This window comes from Pteropus medius, unplaced genomic scaffold, assembly GCF_902729225.1.
Source record: "Pteropus medius unplaced genomic scaffold, Ma_sr-lr_union100, whole genome shotgun sequence".
In the NCBI taxonomy this organism is placed as follows: domain Eukaryota; kingdom Metazoa; phylum Chordata; class Mammalia; order Chiroptera; family Pteropodidae; genus Pteropus; species Pteropus medius.
Genome location: NW_024350924.1, coordinates 8,182,848 through 8,201,609, shown reverse-complemented (window position 1 = coordinate 8,201,609; position 18,762 = coordinate 8,182,848). Strand labels below are relative to the sequence as shown.

At 52.2% G+C, this 18,762-nt stretch overlaps 1 long non-coding RNA gene across 1 annotated transcript; it reads right to left on the bottom strand.

Moving 5' to 3' along the window:
• Window positions 1–2,838: 2,838 nt before the first annotated feature.
• On the bottom strand, window positions 2,839–7,601 carry LOC120585101 (uncharacterized). The gene is made up of 3 exons (XR_005648223.1): window positions 7,151–7,601; window positions 4,822–5,709; window positions 2,839–3,614 (listed from the first exon to the last, which is right to left on the bottom strand). It is a non-coding gene; the product is annotated as an uncharacterized LOC120585101 (long non-coding RNA).
• Window positions 7,602–18,762: the final 11,161 nt, after the last annotated feature.

The window sequence follows — 18,762 nt, the reverse complement described above, 5'->3', positions numbered from 1 at the left end:
AGTTCCCCAAGGGCCAGGATGTGAAGTGTCCTGCGGTGCATTGGGCAGCCCCTCGAGAAAGGAGTGTCCTCCCCATAGTCCTGAAAGCACGTCCTTGAGATACGCTGAATTAGACACGTTGGTTTTCACTCAGGCTGCTTATGCTTGAAGCAGGGCCGAGAGGGTGCAGAGGACTCTGGGGGTGGGTTGGGCGAGGTAGAGGAGGTAGCCGGGTTGGGACTATCCCAGAACGAATTCCATCGAATTACTTGGATGATGCTCATGTTTGTGAAGGGCCTAATTGTTCTGAGTGCAAGTTCAGGTCTGCACCCCGGCCGCGTGCTGTCTGGACCACTGCTGCGGCCTCCCTTTGGGTCTCCCTGATTCCAATCTCGCCTCTGCTCCTCCAGCCATCAGTGATCTTCCTCAAACTCAGATCCGCTGGTGTCGCCCACCTGCTCAAAAGCTTTCAACAGCTCCGGCTCCCTATTGCCGCCCTCTTCCCCGGGGCACAGAAGCCAAACATACCCATCCTGCAAAGCTCAGCTCCAAGCCCCGTGGTGGTGGGGCTTCTCTGGGTGACAAAGGCCACTGTGGCTCAGGCTCGGCTTGGAGCTGCGGGCTGAGACCCCTACAGACGGGCTGGCCCAACGTCTGCATTCTGCAGATGAGGAAACTGAGGCCATGCTGTGTTGCCTGAAGCTACCTGGTCACAAATGCCAGGACAGGGTGTGGTTTGCCAGCCTCTAGGCCGGTGTCCCACCAGCTCTCGCCCGATGTGTGATGGGACCAGTGGGAACTGGTGACTGTGTCCCAGATGAAGCGAGTGCTTCACCACCCTGCCTCCCCTTCCCGCCACCGTGGGAGCTTCAGTGGAGGCTGTGAGGATGGGGACCGGAGACAGAGTGGGAAGGTGACTTGTGGCCACTGCTGGAGGATCATGAGCCTTGTTTACAGGAGACGAAGGGTTCTGAGAACAGGCTGACGTGACTGGAGCAGGGCCACGGACTGGAAGGTGGGGCCGGCAGGACCCCAGTAGACAGCAGGTGGTCTGTCCTGGGCTCGCGGGTGCCGCAGCCAGCAGTGTGCAGCAAAGGAGCAAGGTCCGTCTCCCTCGGTGCTGGGAACTCGCTCAGCAGAGTGACACATGAGGAGGAAAGTCCTCGCACAGCGCGGCAGGGAGTCTGCCCTGGATTCTGCGACCCGAACCCAGGAAGGGTCAAGACGTCAAGGAGGTGGCCCGAGCGTCGTGGTGACAGTAACCTCACGTCCCACCAGTGGAAGCTGGGACGGAGAGCTCGGCCCTGGGCCTCTGGGGACGGCGTGGACTGCAGCCTGAGGACCGGGTCACCTCAGGGAGCACCCAGAGACAAGACTCCGCCCCTCGTCCAAGGTTTAGGATTTCTGCTCTTTCTCCATTTACTCTTGATTTCCTTTAACATTTAGCAAACTGTCTTCTTAAAACATTTGGCTTGCCTCGGCGGGCTTCGGGGAACCACAGGTGCGTAGTGGTGTCCCCGGGGGGTGGGGTGAGGGACAGTCCTCGAAGAAGGAGCAGCCGGCCCCCTGGGCCCGTGGCCTGGCAGGGCCAGGGAGCAAAGGCTCCACAGGACGGGGCGGAGGGGAGAGCTGGGTCACCTTCCCTTCCTGCTGGAAGACCCTCCCTCTGGAGCTGAACCCTCGAGCCTGGGGACTTTACCACGGGGAGCGAGAATCCCTTGTCACCACCCTCTGAGCAGACTTCCGCTCTTGGACGCAGTTCTGTTCTCTAAATCACGGATGCCCCTGGTTTCATTACCATCCGGGGCATAGCTCCTCCCCAAGCCCAATGACTCTTTTTTTTCTTTTCAAAATCTGAAGTAAAAATGCAATGGCTTAAGGATAGTCAAGTAAAACCACAAAAACAAAACTGTCTTTCTACATTCCGATCTAATCATTTAAGAATATGGCAGCCACGTTGGTTCCTCTTAGTGACTCTAGGTGGGCAACCCTTTAAAGACCCAGGTAATTCTAAGTGTAGACATCGAGCGTGTTGGTCTGAGGTTTCCGGCTGCCTTTTATTCTTGCTGAAAACTGTGACATGTGCTCGCATCTTCAAGTATTCTGACATCCGCTGAGATGTCATCTTCTGAGGCCGGGCCTCATTTTCTAGCTCCTCAGGGCCCTGACTGTCCCTGCTCCTACGGTACACCTCCTCCTTTCCCCTATGGCCGTGGGGTCCAAACTCCAGGACACAAGAGAATCATCTGGGGACGAGTCCCTGGCCCCACCCCACACCTACTAAATCAGAATCTTGGGGCGAGACCCGGGGACTCTGAATTTTTTACTAGAACTGAAGGAGATTTTGATCAGGCAATCTGAGGACCGAAATGAAGACCATGACTTTACGGAAGAATCGCCCTGTTTACACACACACACACACACACACACGGTCATCAATAATACTCATTACACACACACATGTGGCCAATGAGTTGTTAACCATATGTTCAGGCAGAGGCTCTCTACTAACTTTATCTCCTCTAATCCTATACTAGCCAGAGCAGGCAAGCATTCCCATTTTTAAGGCCAAGGAGACAGAGAGGTTAAATAACCTAGCAAAGGTCACGGAGTTGGGAAATGGCCGTGCAAAGTCCACCCCCGTCCTCGCCCTCACCCGCAGCTCACTCTCACTGCCCGATCCCCGGTCCCTTCGGAATGGAAAAGACAGAAGCCCAGAGGCGTCCGTGTCCTTTTTAACGAGATTAGCATCTTTCCCATACTTTCCTCATCTCTGAGCCTTCCCGGCTTCTTCTTGGCAGGGTGGAGCCTCCCTCATTACGGCCCTACCCCCTTGTCCCTTGAATGCCTGATCCCGCCCTGGCCCCTTCCTATGGGAGTGACGCCTAGCTTCCACATTTGGACCCTCCATCCTGCTCCAGCATTTGTGGAACAGGCCCGGCCAGCTATGCCTGACCAGGGGCTACAGCCGGCAATTACGCGTCAGGCAGCCCAGGCGCCCGAGAGAAGTGGTAAAGGGCTCTGGGGTCTGGGAGTCAGCCCCCGGCGCACCAAAACCACACTCTGCGTTGAGCCTTGGAGGTGTGCCTTGGGACCCGGGAGCTGTCCCAAGGCAGGACGCACTTGACTCAACGCTGAGGGGTGTGCCTTGGAAGTCCCGAGCAAAGTGTCCCAAGGTCTTTGGGAGGCGTTGTAAGGAGCAAACCAGCCTCCCTCATGTGAGGTGTAGTATTTGGGGACTCTATGAAGACCTGAGGCAGGGGTCCGCCCTTTCCGGGCACATAGAATTGTGACTGACAGGGAGAGGGGCTTCTCCAGCTGGGCGAAGGGGATGGTGGAAGGCGAGCCAAGAGCACAGTCTGGGGCCAGAGGGCAGTGCTGTCCGTGTGGTTAGCACCTCCAGGCCCAGGTTCGGAGTCCCGGTGCCAGCAGGTGCAACAGGAAGCATGCCACGACCCCGTGAGGTGGGGCGGGGGCAGCAGACACAGGTAGCACGCAGTGACGGGCACTTCGTTCCACTTGGCGGTAGGGGCGGTCAAAGAAAAGGAAGAACGTTTGACTGTGAAGTGGCCAATCATCTAGAGCAGGACCTGGCAAAGTACGGCAGGGGCCAAATTTGTCTGGTGCCTGTTCACCTACGGTCGGCAAGTAAGAACGGATTTTACACTTTAAATGGTTGGGAAAATCAAAATAATAATATTTTACAGAACACGAAAATCATATGAAATTCAAATTTCAGGGTCCCTAAAGTAAAGTTTTATTGGAGCACGGTCATGCCTATTTATTTACTCGTTATCCGTGCTGTTTTCGTGAGACTAGCAGATTCTCTTACCGTGACAGAGACCGTATGACTCACAGAGCCAAATTAGCGACTCTTTGGTCCTCTAGGAAAATATTTGCTGACCCCTGAGCTAGAAGGACCCTTAAAACGTCCCCCGGACGTATCGTCTCTAATCGGCGCCCCCGAGGGCTGGATGGGAGACTGGCCCAGGCTGACACGGCGAGGTCACGGCTCCCCACCTGCCTTTCCTCACGGGTCCTGGCTGCTGACGCTGCCAGAAGCAGCCGGCTGCCCCTCAGGTGGGGGGAGGCCCTTGGGGATGGTGCTTGGGCATGTGGGCCCGAAGTCCCAGGCAGGCCCCGCCCCACCCCTTCCAGCCCCCAGGGCTGCCTGGTCCCCAGGGTGCAGGCCCCGGTGAGGGACCCGGGCGGGGGCTGGCTCCGGGGCTCGGGGCTGGAAGAACATCTGAAACAGCAGCTTTGGAGAGAGGAACGCCCCCTCCATGCAAAGTCCTCTTTGTTTATCATCGCCATTATTACAAATGTGCACATCCCAGCAAAACCAGCGGGTCACACATTGACAAAAGAGCCTGTCGCACTGGGGCGGGAGGGTTCTGGGCTTTTTCGGCCTGTAGGTTCTAATTCCTGGTATGGGGAAGCTGTTCAGTGAAAGAGCAAAATGACTTCATTGTATTGTGAGTTCCCTGTGGTCCTCCAGAAGTTTCTCTTACCCCCACACAGACCTGAAGTTCCGGGGAACTACGTGAGTTGGCAACACCTCGGGTAGGAGGCTGATTGGCCGTTAGTGGGAATTAGGATGATATGGCACCCCATGGGCCAATGGGCAATGGGGCGGGCTGCCAGGACGGAGAACTGGCACGCACCCCAGACCCCCCGGCCGGCCACTGGGCCAGGTCCACACCATCTTGGCTTCAGGTATGAAACGGCTTCAGGTTCAGCCCAGGCTGTGTGGGCTGGGGCATGTCGCCTAACCTCTCTGAGCCTCGGTTCCTCATCTGCTAAGTGGGAGGTGGGGTTGGGGGAGGCACTATGACAACTCACCTGTCACGAGTATTAGCGATAGTGTAGGTGACACCCTTAACCAGCCTCGTGGATTTTGATAAGTTGTAGCGAGTATTGCTCCTTATCTCCCGAGGTCCAGCAGAGCCAAAGACTCTGTGGCACACAAATGCTGATGCTTTTAATGCCACTTAGTTTCTCTTAGCAACCCGAGCCGATCTGGAGGGCAGAGGATTCCAAGGAGCAGATAACACCTAGGAGCTCCTGGTACTGGGCCTGCGGCTTCATAGCAAATGCCTTGCTTCCCGAATTGTCGGCAACCCAAAGTCGATGAGGAGGGCAGGGCAAGGCGCACACAAGGGTGAGGGAGGGCGCTGCGTCGGGAACTCTGGCCCCAAACCTCCCGCCCTCCTCACGTCTCAGGCTCTCTGCCTCTCTGAGCCCTCGTGTCCACTGATCCCCCGCTGGGTACAAAACTGGCCCTCAGGCGAGAGGCTGGGAGCATGGCCCGCAGAGCCTCGGAGCCGAGGACGGTGGCGTCGAGCCTCTGGGTTGACATTTCCTGAACCAGGGGCTGCGCCCGACTCAGCAGCAGCCAAAATTAAAAAGGCAAAGAACCGTTTTCAGTAGTGTCTAAGGTCGAATGGAAAATAAAGCCGCTGGAAAGCGGCCTGTGCCGAGAGAGGGGCTCCTCTCATCCCGTGCTGATCACGTGAAGGCCAAAGAAACCGATCCCTACACGGGGCAGGGGACGGAAGGCACGAGGACAATCAGGTACCTGGAGTCGACCTAAGAGAAGGGGAGAAGCACGGAGGGAGGGACGTTCTGCACGGGATCCTGAAACGGCAGGGGGTGGCCGAGGAGCAAGAGGGCGGGAGGCCACTGCCAGGCCTTCCGTGCCTCCGGTTTGCACGAGCCGATGTGAGGATTCTCAAAAAAAAAAAAAAAAAAAAGAGCCCGCGCTGTAGTGTTTATTTAAGGATAAGGCGACCCGACCTCCACTATGTTTAGCACATGAAAATCTACAGGTGTTTGACTCTAGGAACGGCTTCGGGTTTTGCTATCAGTTTTGAGTCCCCTCCCGTCTCGGTTTTGTTGTCCAGCTGGCTTCCTGGCGGCCACAAAGTCCTCCCTACTCCCCTACCCGCTTCTCCAGCTCACCCGGAGTTCGAATGCCCCTCTGTGACACAACTGCTTGTTTTAGGAAATAAGGGTTGCTGTTTCCATTTCAGTGCTCATTTCAGGTTTTACGCCGACCTCAGTCCCGCCGAGGCCCCCTGTGTTAGCCTAGTCCCCCCACCTCCCATTTCATATTCTGTTTATCAGCCACGGATTGGGAGGCGTGTTCATTTCTCCTCAAGGGCTCGCATTGGAAGGTGGGGTATTTGTTCTCTCGTGCCTCTTCCACGTGCCCCCCTGTAAAATAGCGTGTCTCAGAGGGGCTAACAGCTTGAGCCCCAAAGTCAGACACCCCACAGCTCGGTCCCGGCTCTCTGTGACATTTTGGTTTCCTCCGTACACTGAATTGTCCTATCTCTGCAGTGTCGGAGGTTAAATGCTTATGTTTAGCACAGGACCTGGCACTCTGTGATAGTCCCCACATATGTTAATGAGCCCAAAGGTGTCCCCCACATGCCCAGCCCCTACCTGATCACAAAGAGAGGCTGTCTGAGGAGAGCTGCTGGCCTGTCCAAGGAATTCCTTTCCTGTATAAGCGGAAGCGGATCTATTACAAACAACTCAACACCTCGTCGGCCCTCGGGAGCGGGCCGGTGTGGCAATTCGCATTCGCACGGGGATCAATGGCTTACAGAGTCTTCGGCGTTATAATCGTGGGCAGAACGGGGTCTTGGAGTCAGATCGTTGTGCACAGGCTCTGCCTCTCACAAGCTATGTGATCTTGGGCAACTCTGGGGCACTCGGAGGTTCTGGCCCCTTGTCTGTGAAGTGGGGCTGCTGCTACCCGCCTCCCGGGCTTCGGAGGTCCACGAGCTGGCTTCCGTGTGACACGACTCGGGAAATCTGACGGCCGAGGCCGATGCGAGCCACCGTCCCTCCATTTTCCCACGGCTTCAGCTTCCGACGGGCAGAAGTCACTCTTGTGCTGCCTGCACTGCACGTGTACACACACACGCACGCACACACGACAGCTTCGGACCCCTCCTTCCCAGACGAGCGTCTGAAAGAGGACAGGTGAACTTGCTTCTCACGCCTTCCCCTAGGACCACTTCTAAGAAACGTGCCCCAGTAAAAGGCAGCCCGAGTTGGGACTGGCTTTGATGAAAAGCCCTGGGTTCATGGACCTGTGACACAGCTGTGACCAGAACAGGAAGGCCGAGGGCTGCTGTGAGCTAGGCGAGGAGTTACTTACCTAGGCGTGACACTGAGCCTCCCGACACGGCCCAGATTCCCCGGCTTCCTGATGGCGCTCACGGAAATCTGCTCAAGGGACGGATGCCAGCCAGGTGGCCGAGTGACTGGTTCATCCGCCAGGCCAGCACGTTCTTCTAGACAGTGTTTACCCCTCGGAAGAGGGACACAGACCTGTGGTACAGGAGAAAGCACAGGGCCAGGCGGCAAGAGGCCAGCACTGTGGGCCCAGCTCCGCGGCTGTCACTTGGGGCAGGAAGTCGCTTGGTCTCGTCAATTCCCCCTCAGCTTTAGGGCAGGGGTGGGAGGTGGACCACTCACTCATCACCGTGTCACCCAGCTTCTCACTATGTCCCAGCTTAGGCTCCACCCTTGACTTTGCTTCTCCCAGAGGTTGTTCCATAAACCTTCTCGGGTTCTGTGAATCCTCTTCATCCCTCCCAGCAGGTATTGTTAAGGGTGGAAAATTTTCAAGTGAGCAAACTAGCTAAGTCAGCTACAGGGAAGAAATATCTTTAGATATCAGAAGTTGTCCTACTTGCTTGTGTGTGGTTTAGGAAGTGTATTGTATAAAATATGTAGATGGCCAATGTCTGCTTCTGTAATCCATTTACTTGTTAATTAAGGGTGTTGTTCAGGGCAAAGATATGCTAAAAGCCAACTTCCACTTCTGTAATCTGCTGGCTTGTTCAGGAGACCACCAGGATATGGTCTTGAGCTTTATCAGCTGCCTGCTCTGGAAGCTCGGGGCTGATCTCCTCTAGCCCTGCGTGGTAGAGAGTCAGTCGCCGGCCGGCTAATAAAGGCTCATAATTAATCTCAATTGGCTCCGTGGGTCTCAGAATTGTTCGCGCCATAACATTTGGAGGCCCCAGCGAGATCCTCCCCAGAAGAGAGAAGGGGAGTTTTCTTTGAGACCCCGGTCCCTCCGGGCGGGGCACGACCGCGTCCAGGGGGCGGCCGCTGAGAGACGTTCCTCAGCCCCGGATGCCGGCGTCCCTAGATCGGAGAGACCAGTGGACAAATATTCCTGAAAATTGGACACGAGCCTTCTGTTCCTGTCTCCCCGGTGAGTTTGTCTAAGAGTCATCTCAGACCTGTTTCTGCCTGTGGGCCCTGAGAACTAGTGGAAGGCTGGACGCGGCACAACTTCCCTAGTGCGGTCAGGTCTGAGACGTCGGATCCTGACCCAGTACCTGTTTCGGATTCGGTTTCTGATACGCTAGCGTTTTGTGTTATCTGTAGTCTGTTTTGTCTGCCTGTATCGTGTATGTTTGTCCAGACCGGTAGAATGTACTGCTACCCTCCTATTGCTTGGGTCTTTATAAGTTTACTTATCGTGGTTTCCGTCAAGTTGATCTCGTTGTCTGATCGTTCTGGTCCCTGAATGTCTCATGTGATTTTTCTTGTTATTCTTTTTAGTTTATTCATTCTTCTTTTTGCAGGGTTTCTTGCTGTTACAGCACCGCCCGAGTTGCCCACCTAAGTCACTGACTGGACCTTGTCCAACATTCTTATCTTTCACAGGACTTTTATTCTCATTCACGTCCATCCCCGCCGCCATGGGACAGGCTTCTTCTAAGCCCGCTCCCTTGCGGTGCCTTGTGGACAATTTTAAGGATTTCAGGCGACGGGCCTGAGGTTATGGGTCGTCAGTCATTCTGTTCAATCTCCAGAGGCTCTGCCAAGTGGACTGGCGGCCTTCGGAGTTGGATGGCCATCTGAGGGTGCTTTGATTTGCAGACTGCATTCAGTGTCAGAAGTGTTGTTTATGGGAATCCTGGTTACCCTGATCTAGCCCCATACATAGATGTTTGGATAGACATTGTGTCTGATGCTCCTAAGTATCTGAAAAATTGTCAGAGTTAAGTCAGACTCTCCGGTGGCTGACTCTCTGCCGGCGCCTGCCTCTCATACGGTTCTTCTGGCGGAGCCAAGGAGCACTCCGGCACCCCGGTGAGTTTGTCTAAGAGTCATCTCAGACCTGTTTTACAGGCACATCCGGAGGATCCGGAGATCCTCGATCCCCCTCCCTATTGCTCTCCTGGTAACCCCTTTAGGCCTCCTGATTCTCGGGAAGCAGCCCCTCTTCGGAGCCCACCACATACTCGGACAGGGGCTGTCTACTACCCTCCACAGGATCCTGACCCCATCCCCGATTCGTCGCAACCTGCAGCTGGCCTGGCGCCTCTCCGACAGATAGCCCCACCTGGGGGAGACACCCAGACATCTTTCATGGTGTCTGTCCCCTTTTCAACTAGTGATCTGTATAATTGGAAATTGCAAACTCCATCCTTCTCAGAAAAACCCCAAGGCTTGACCTCCCTCTTAGAATCCATCTTCTTCACCCACCAACCCACGTGGGAGGATTGCCAGCAACTTTTACAGGTTTTGTTCACTACAGAGGAGAAGGAACACATTCTAAGAGAAGCTGCAAGGGGGGTCTCAGACCCCACTGGGCAGCCCACCAGTGACCCCGCACGGGTACAACTTGTATTTCCCAGCACCCGACCCGACTGGAACCCCAACACAGATCAAGGTAAGGAGGCTCTCCTAAGGTATCGCCAGTTATTACTCCAAGGCCTCTGGGCAGCGGCTCGCCGACCAGTTAATTTATCCAAAGTAAGTGAGGTTATTCAGACTAAAGAGGAGTCACCGGCAGCGTTTTTAGAGAGGTTACTAGAATCTTATAGACTGTATACTCCCATTGACCCGGAGGACCCAAATAATCGGCGAGCCATTAATCTAGCCTTTGTTAGTCAGTCGGCCCCAGATATCAGAAAGAAATTGCAAAAACTAGAAGGATTCGAGGGAGAGAACTTATCTAAGGTTCTCGAGATTGCCCAGAAAGTGTTTGACAACAGGGATGATGTCCAGAAGGTTATGTTTGTTGGACAGGATAAGTCATGGGGCCCATCTGGCCGGGACCGGACCGGGCCGGGCCGAGGTCCAAGCCGACGCCCCGAGGGAAAGGCGGACCGGGGTCAGAGTAACTTAGAGAAGGACCAATGTGCATACTGTAAGAAGAAAGGACCCTGGAAGAGACCCGTTGCATACCTCTCCAAAAGACTGGACTGTGTTGCAGCAGAGTGGCCTAATCGCTTGCGGGCCACTGTGGCCACGGCCATCCTCACCAAAGAAGCACTGAAGTTGACTTTAGGGCAGACTATCCAGATTATAGCCCTCCGTGCGGTGGAAACCATGCTCCGCAGCCCCCCTGATCGTTGGATTTCAAATGCACGGATCGCTCAATACCAGGTTCTTCTCGTTAACCCCCCACAAGTACAATTCTTGAAAACCTCTGTTCTTAACCCAGCCACCCTTTTGCCTGATGATGACCCTCAACAGCCATCACATGATTGTCTCGAACTTTTGGATAACATCACCTGCCTCAGGCCAGACCTGACTGACGTCCCGTGGCCACAACCGGATGCCACACTGTACACCGATGGAAGCAGCTTCGTCGCAGAGGGAGTCAGGTATGCTGGGGCGGCAGTAGTTACCGGAGGGACTGTCATCTGGGCTCAGGCCCTGAGCCACGGAACATCAGCTCAGCGAGCCGAACTCATCGCTGTGACCCAAGCGCTCCAATGGGGTAAGGAGAAGACAGTTAACATCTGTACAGACAGCAGGTATGCCTTTGCTACTGCGCATATTCATGGGGCACTCTATAAGGAGAGAGGATTACTCACCTCAGGGGGGAAGGAAATCAGGAACAGAGAAGAGATCCTAGCTCTCCTGGAAGCCATCTGGCTGCCTAAGAAAGTAGCTGTCATACACTGTCCAGGTCACCAGAGAACTGAGTCTGAGGTGGCCCGGGGCAATGCCTTTGCCAACCGAATTGCAAAGGAAGCCGCCTGAAAACCAGTGGGGCCTATTGACATTCTTCCAGTTCTGCACCCCCAGGAAGCTCTCAGACTCACCCGTCTACACCCCGGGGGAACTTGAATTAAGCAGTAAGCTAAAAGGGGTAAAAGGACCCACTGGGTGGATCCACCTCCCAGATGTACACACCCTAGTACCGGGTGCCCTAGGTCGGGAACTAGTCTCACTAGTCCATCAGAGCACCCACCTAAGAGGGACAAAGTTAACTGAACTTTTGAAAAAAGACTTATATCCCAGGGCTACACAAAACTGCCAAAAAGGTAACAACAAGATGTCATATTTGCGCCCAAGTTAACCCTGGGCCTCCTGTTGAAGTGCAAATTGGATCAAGACTCAGGGGCCAAGCCCCGGGAGAACATTGGGAATTAGACTTTACGGAAGTAAGCCCTGGAACTTTTGGATTTAAGTATCTACTCGTGTTCATCGACACCTACTCAGGATGGACTGAAGCCTTCGTAACTAAGAGAGAAACTGCTCAGGTAGTAGCTAAGAAATTAGTATCAGAAATAGTACCTCGATTCGGCTTGCCATTAGCACTGGGGTCCGACAATGGCCCGGCGTTCATCGCCAAAACAAGTCAAACCTTAGCCAAAATGTGAGGTATTAATTGGAAATTACACTGTATATATAGACCACAGAGTTCAGGCCAGGTAGAAAGAATGAACAGGACATTAAAAGAAACTTTAACCAAGTTTAAACTTGAAACTGGCGAGAACTGAGTGAGCCTCCTCCCCTTTGCCCTTCTTAGGGTGAGATGCACCCCTTACCTCCAAGGCCTCACCCCATATGAAATCATGTTTGGGAGACCGCTGCCTCTTCTGCCCAAGATAGGGGTAGAAGAGGCGACTGAAATTCACCATTTCTCACTACTTAAGTCCTTACAGGCACTGCACTTGGCAAGGAAGCAGATTCAGCACTTAATCTCCGCCACCCTGGAGAGCCCTGGACAGTCACTTAAACTCCATAGCCACTCCCCTGGTGACTGGATTTAGGTAAAGAAGACATAGCCAGCTGCTCTTGAGCCCCGCTGGGACGGACCCTTTCCTGTCATCCTCACCCCTCCCACCACGATCAAGGTTGCTGGGAGACGTCATTGAATTCATCACACCCGCAGCAAGGCTGCTCAACCACCACCAGAGACTGAGAAATGATGCGTTCGCCCAACAGGAGACCCTCTCAAGATAAGACTCTCGCGGGTTTAATTATAATTTGATTAATTGCTATTAATAATGTAAGAGGGAATCCTCATCAACCTTAACTACTGGAGAGAAAATGCTGGATTTTGTGTCCTAGTTCATGTCATTCCTCAGGTCTACTTTTACTCTGGTGAAGGGGGGCGGGAACACTTCCAAAATCTAGGGGCCAGAGTAAAAGGGGCTCCTGTTTTAGTTCCTCTTTTAGTGGGAATAGGGGTAGCAGGATCTACTGCAGTAGGAACGGCAGCCCTTGTTACTGGAAATTCCAAATATAAGGCCTTAAGCCAACAAATAAATGACGACCTATCCACTCTGGAAAAATCTCTCAATCACCTTAAGACCTCTCTTAACTCCTCGGCTGAAGCAGTCCTGCAGAACAGAAGGGGACTAGACCTTCTGTTCCTAAAACAAGGAGGTCTTTGCATAGCACTAGGTGAAACTTGCTGTTTTGATGCTAACCATTCTGGAATTATACAAGACAGCTTAGCACTAATAAGACAGAGGGTTAAAGACAGAGAAGAACGACTTAAGCGTGGAGAATCTTGGTATGAAGGACTTTTTTTAATAACACCCCTTAGTTAACAACTCTCCTAACAGCCATTACAGGCTCCCTTATGCTAGTCTTCCTGGGCCTTTTGTTTGGGCCCTGTGTAATTAATTGGATAACTGCCTGTGTCAGAAAGCGGTACGGGCAGGAAAACTCATGGTTCTCAGAACTCACTACCGGCCACTCCAGGTTGAAGATTCAATGGTTTGAATTCCCCTGAAAACCAGTGGGGAATGTTAAGGGTGGAAAATTTTCAAGTGAGCAAACTAGCTAAGTCAGCTACAGGGAAGAAATATCTTTAGATACCAGAAGTTGTCCTATTTGCTTGCGTGTGGTTTAGGAAGAGTATTGTATAAGATATGAAGATGGGCAAAGTCTGCTTCTGTAATCCATTTACTTGTTTATTAAGGGTGTTGTTCCGGGCAAAGCCAACTTCCACTTCTGTGATCTGCTGGCTTGTTCAGGAGACCACCAGGATATGGTCTTGAGCTTTATCAGCTGCCTCCTCTGGAAGCTCGGGGCTGATCTCCTCTAGCCCTGCGTGGTAGAGAGTCAGTCGCCAGCCAGCTAATAAAGGCTCATAATTAATCTCAATTGGCTCCGTGGGTCTCAGAATTGTTCGCGCCATAACAGTATTAATCCCAAATTATGACCAAGGATGTCACTATCCCACCCAAGTCACCGCCTGTGAAGGAGGAAAAACTTTCCCAGTATGTGAAAGTGTACTTCTGGAACCCTGGAGACACTGGCAGCGATGAGTGTGACGCTCCATGGCTGAGGGGTCACCCCGCGGAAGTGGCGTGGCAGGACTTCTACGCCAACAGCAGATGGGGAAGCCTGTTGTGGTGTTAGGTGGGAAGTTAGGATGAATACGGAGGAGTATGAAGACTGCAGTCGCAAGTGTTGACCTTGCTCGGGAGGTCAAGAGCTCGTGACCACCCGTGTGAGTGTCCAGGATGTGACTGCCTGTTCTGGGGGCACCGAGCACCGCCACTTCCCACACACGCTGACCTGCAGGTAAATACTGGACAGGACGATGCCTGGGCTGCAATGTTTTCTGGCACGAGAATTAAGTATCACAACACACGCAGGTTACTATCCAGGATTCAGCCTCCTTGCTGCCCGTGGCCCATGTCCAAGTCCTCCGGGGACAGAAACACCAAGATCAACATCTGAAGCATCAACTCCGTATCCCTCATGTGGGAGGGACATGAAACGCACAGACGCTTCCGATCTGGGTAAGAACTGACGCAACCCAGTTAGCGTGTAACAGAACCAGCAGGCAGGGCAGGCGGGCTGGGAGGCCGGGGCAGTTGTAATGCCTCGGCTGAGTCTTCAGAGGCTCCCTGCATGGTGGGGGTGCATGGAAGGAGCTGTGTGCCCTGGAACAGGGCGGAAGCCTGCTTGGCAGAGCAGGTAAAAGGCTGGGAAGGTGGGTGGGGGCTAGCCATGAACAGCCCCTTGCATTTTTAAGTCTGATATCTACTCTTGATCTTCAGGAGGATCTTCAGGAGGTTTTGATGAACGGGAGAGCAAAGGTGCATCTGTGCCCATGGATGAGTCAAGAAAAATGGAGGGGAAGCAAGTGATAAGACTCACGGAATAGCCCAGGCGAGCGCCAAAGGCAACACCAACAAGGCAGAGTCAGGAACAGCTGGGGAAGAACCCGCAGTGCGAACGGGAGGAGCCTGGGGCTGGCTCACGGGCAAACACACAAGACCCTAACACTGCTCTTCAATTGAGCCCGTTCTCGGGATCACGGAGGAGAGAAAAAGTCACTCCGACCTTTACAAGCGGGTCCAGATCCACACAAAGTCTAGCTACTGCGAGGACATGACCAGAACGGAGGTGATCAACCGTAAGGCTGACGATGACCCCCGCATGGGCATCGACAGTGCCAGGAGGCACTGTGTTGGCGAAGACGCAGCACAGACGGTGTGCGCTGGCGCCAGAGGAGAAAGGGTCACCTCCTGGCCTCCAGAGAAGCACATCCTCAGGCTGAAAGGCTGGAGGAAGGAGCAGCAGCAGGCAGGTTGAAGATAAGGGGGTCAAGGATTCTTTCACAAAGACATAGGGATTTTGGTGATAGTTACAGAAAATACCGCAAGAGGTAAAGACTTTTAGCACAGAAGAAAGGACATGGAAGGGGCAGGGCTGCGGTGCAGAGAGGCTGTGAACTGCATCAGGGGAATCGGGGGGAGCCAGCTGGTCACCGTGCAAGGTCTACGGCGTCTCTTTATACCCCCCTCTGAACATCTATATCATTCCAACATCACGTGTTCGCTGATGTACTTCCTTTAAAATGTGAAGAAACCACGGTAGAAGTTGTATATAGCATAAAGTTATTCTGGTTCTCTTATTGAAATGCGTTTGGGGTCAAGCTCAAGCTTCAAGAGAACCTAGCTTTTGGCACCAAACCAAACAAGCTGCCACTGAAAGCAGATTTCAAGACTGCACTAACGTGGGCATTAGCCAAGAGACCTGGTCAACAGCAAAACTCCATTTAAATGAGTCAGGCACCTCGGAGAAGAGTCCAAATATTTCGGGGATTAGGACCCCAACATAACTGCACATCCCTCCTGCAGAGACGCATCTATGGTTACTTTTGATGACCACCTACCACCTTAGGACATCCTTCCTGAAACCTAAAACAAGCTCACCACTGAGGAGACACAAAAAAATACGCATAACTGACAAGGATTTTTTTTTTTTCAATATGTCTTTATTTTTCAAACTCAAAGCTTTATTTCGGCAAGTTCTAACATTTTGCATTGACAAGTGATTTCACCTGCATCGCATAAGAAGGCCTGTGACCACTACACACCAAAGAGGAAACCTCACACTGAGGTGTTGCTAGTTAATCAATTTTTCAGAGGCTGTGCAAATCTAGAGTAACAACAAAGCTTCCGATTTAGTCTAATGAGTATCTCTTTACCTGTATTAATTTGGAAACTGATGGATAAAAACTCTTGATTTTCCTAGAGCGGCTATTTTTTTAATCCATTAAAAAGAAAACCAGATGGCTTGAGTTTTAAAACACCCACAGACCCATATTATTTAACGACTTCCTCTTTAGTGGCTCGTGTTCTTGCCTTCCTATGCGAACGCTCACAATTTGCACCAACTCTCACTAGCCCAGAAGAAACTCCAAGCATTTTCTTTTACTGACACTTTTTTTTTTTTTAATTAAGTGATAGGTAAACAAGATTTAGGACTGAACTCACAAAAAGGCATTTCCTTTCCTGGTCCTCACTTTGGATGTCTCCACAAATACGCCTGAGAAGTTGCCAGGCCTTTTAAAACATAACCCCCTTCGGTCCTCCTTGGTCCTATGAGTTTAACAGGCTGAACTGGAACAAGTTCCAAAGTCAGCTGTGACATGCTGGTCTCTGCCAGACTAAGGATATGCATTCAACCTGGGCAGCTGGGAGTTCGTTCACGTTATGAAATCCCCCCAAAGGCTTCTCCCTAGCGTGGAGCCCCAGTCAGGTAGATACCCCCGAAGTAATGGCCCCAGCGAGCATCAGGTCTCTTGTCCCAACTGGATGACTAACATTTATTCTCCGGAAGAGGACGTTTGAGCTCAGAATCTAGCTGCATCCTAAAGCAAGTCACCAGTACCAGAAATTTAACTAGAAAGGAGGCATTCTGAAAGTTGGGGAGGTGCTTTTGAGTGGCACCGCTGCCCAGAGTTGAGGCAGCAATACCAGTTGAAAGTCGAGCCTACCGTGAAGGTAAGTTCTAGTGGAGAGGCTGAAGGACAGGCAGATTTTTAGCAATTTGCTTATTAATGTGTCACCACACACACACACACACACACACACACAAACACACACGTTCCCACACAGATGGCTGTAACTCAAGGCTCCAGGGAAAAATCAAACTGGGGAGAAGAGAGGACAAAAGCTGAAATGCCAAACCACGTTTGTGACCACGTATCAGGCATCCTGACTCCTCCGGGATCGAAGGTGTTCGTGATACAGAGTTTAGTTTCAGAGCTGAAGTTCTTGAGTAAGGAATAGTGTAAGGTGAGACTGAAGCTCGGAGCCCCGAACTTAGCGAGTACCCTCCTGCCACACGAGGAGAGGGGGTACGGTGTTCCTCTCCCTGCCGCTCAGCCGCGTCCGAGAGCTGGGGTACCGAGCTGCAGGCGCATGTGCAGGAAGCATCGGAGAACCGAAGCGAATGAGTCCACTTAAATGTATATTAGAACTTGCACTTGAACTTTGGTGCCCTTGGCCACTGCCGAGTTTCATGTTACTCAACACACAGAAAAGAGGAACCGCTGGACTCAGTACAAGTTCAGAGCAACTGGTGCTTGTGGGAGCAGAAGGAAAGGCAGGTTTCAGCTAGAATTTCTAGACGCCTCAAATTCAAGGTTACCTGGTCTATTCTGAGGCAGCCAAAAGGCGCCACTAGACCAGGGTGGTGTTTCGAAAGTGCAGCTTTTTACCCCGATGGGTGCAGAACACATGTCTATGCTCGAACTCCAAAACAGCTGGGCTAAGAACTTCAGGTGCAGAGATTCTACCGAGCTGGCCATCACGAAGCGTGGTAAAGAACTGGGGGTGGAGGGTGGGGGATTTCTAGCAACTTCTGTGCCTTCACCCCTCAAAGAAGGACTAATACCAGATCGGGTGGGTTGGGGTGGGGGGAGGGGAGCAGAAAGAGCTCTAAAGACAAACTGGAAATTTAATTACTCGATGCGCTTCTGATCCCACCTTCATCTGGAGCCTCGTCACCCTGATCCCCGAGCCTCCCAGCAGAGGCGGCATGCCTTCTGCGGGCAAGTGCTTTTGTTGGCAGCTTCAGCACATTTCAAAGCTTTGGTTAAACAGACCTGTCATTTTTGTGCAAACGTGTTGCCATTTGACCACAATGGCAGTCTTTTAAGGTCATGGATGACCACGTCATTTGTAAAGTTGAGATTCACTCTTCATTGTCCCCCTTTTAACACTGAAGCACCCCACCCCACCTCCCATCCCATGTAGAACCAGCCTTGACTCAAAGCCAGCGAATTCAAATAGAACTCTCAGGGAGACAGGAGCTGGTCACACTAAGAAGTGGCTTCTAGTCACCAACTGCAGCACAGCCTGGATCCCAGTGAAGCCTTGGGGTTCAGTCATGCCCCATCTGCTTTAAAGAAGACCAAGACATAACATTCTAGAAAAAAAACCTGAAAATATATAATCTTTAGAAAAAGGTAAACCACTCATGTTCTATCAAGCATTTCTGCATTAAGGTAACTCTGCTGCTTAAAGCAGGAGAAAGCACTCACCCAGGGCTTGGGGGGTTTACGACCACAGGAGAAATTTAAAATCAGGAGTATGGGCTTGATTAAATCACTTGAGAAACCAAGCTGGCTGGCAATATGGAGTCTCTTTGCCTTTGACGCCCTAAAGTGATGCTTTCTAAGAGATCCCACAAAAAGTGTCAAAACACGAAATCCCTTATTTAATCTATCGGCAAAGCAACAGACGCCTAGAAGTCTCCCGTTCACTAAGCTTGCTTTGGACTAGAGATTAACACTGTTTTTCTTCTAAAGTGCAGAATATAAACAAACATAGTCAAATCTACCAGAATAAGAAAGATCAGTCTTCATTCATTCACTCAAGTCTTCCCCAAATACATCAGAATTGATCACTGCAAGGAGCCTCGGTACTGCTGACACACTCGAGGCCCGACCGGACACAAAACTCTACCTCACGCATGGCATGGGGACAGCGGTTTCCAGCCTAGAGCAATTCTAAGCCCAAAAACTCTGCCCACAGGAGCAGATCACTCCACAGGTCACTCCATTCCACTGAAATCCCTGAATTTCACCTGCTGTCAAAACAACCTGCAGGAGGAAGTTGCTACTCGAACACACACACACACACACACACACACACACACACACACACACTCAGCCAAAGGACTCCCGAAAAACAGCTTGTCATACTTGGAATGTGACCAAAACGGGTTTCCAATTAAAACATGGGAAGA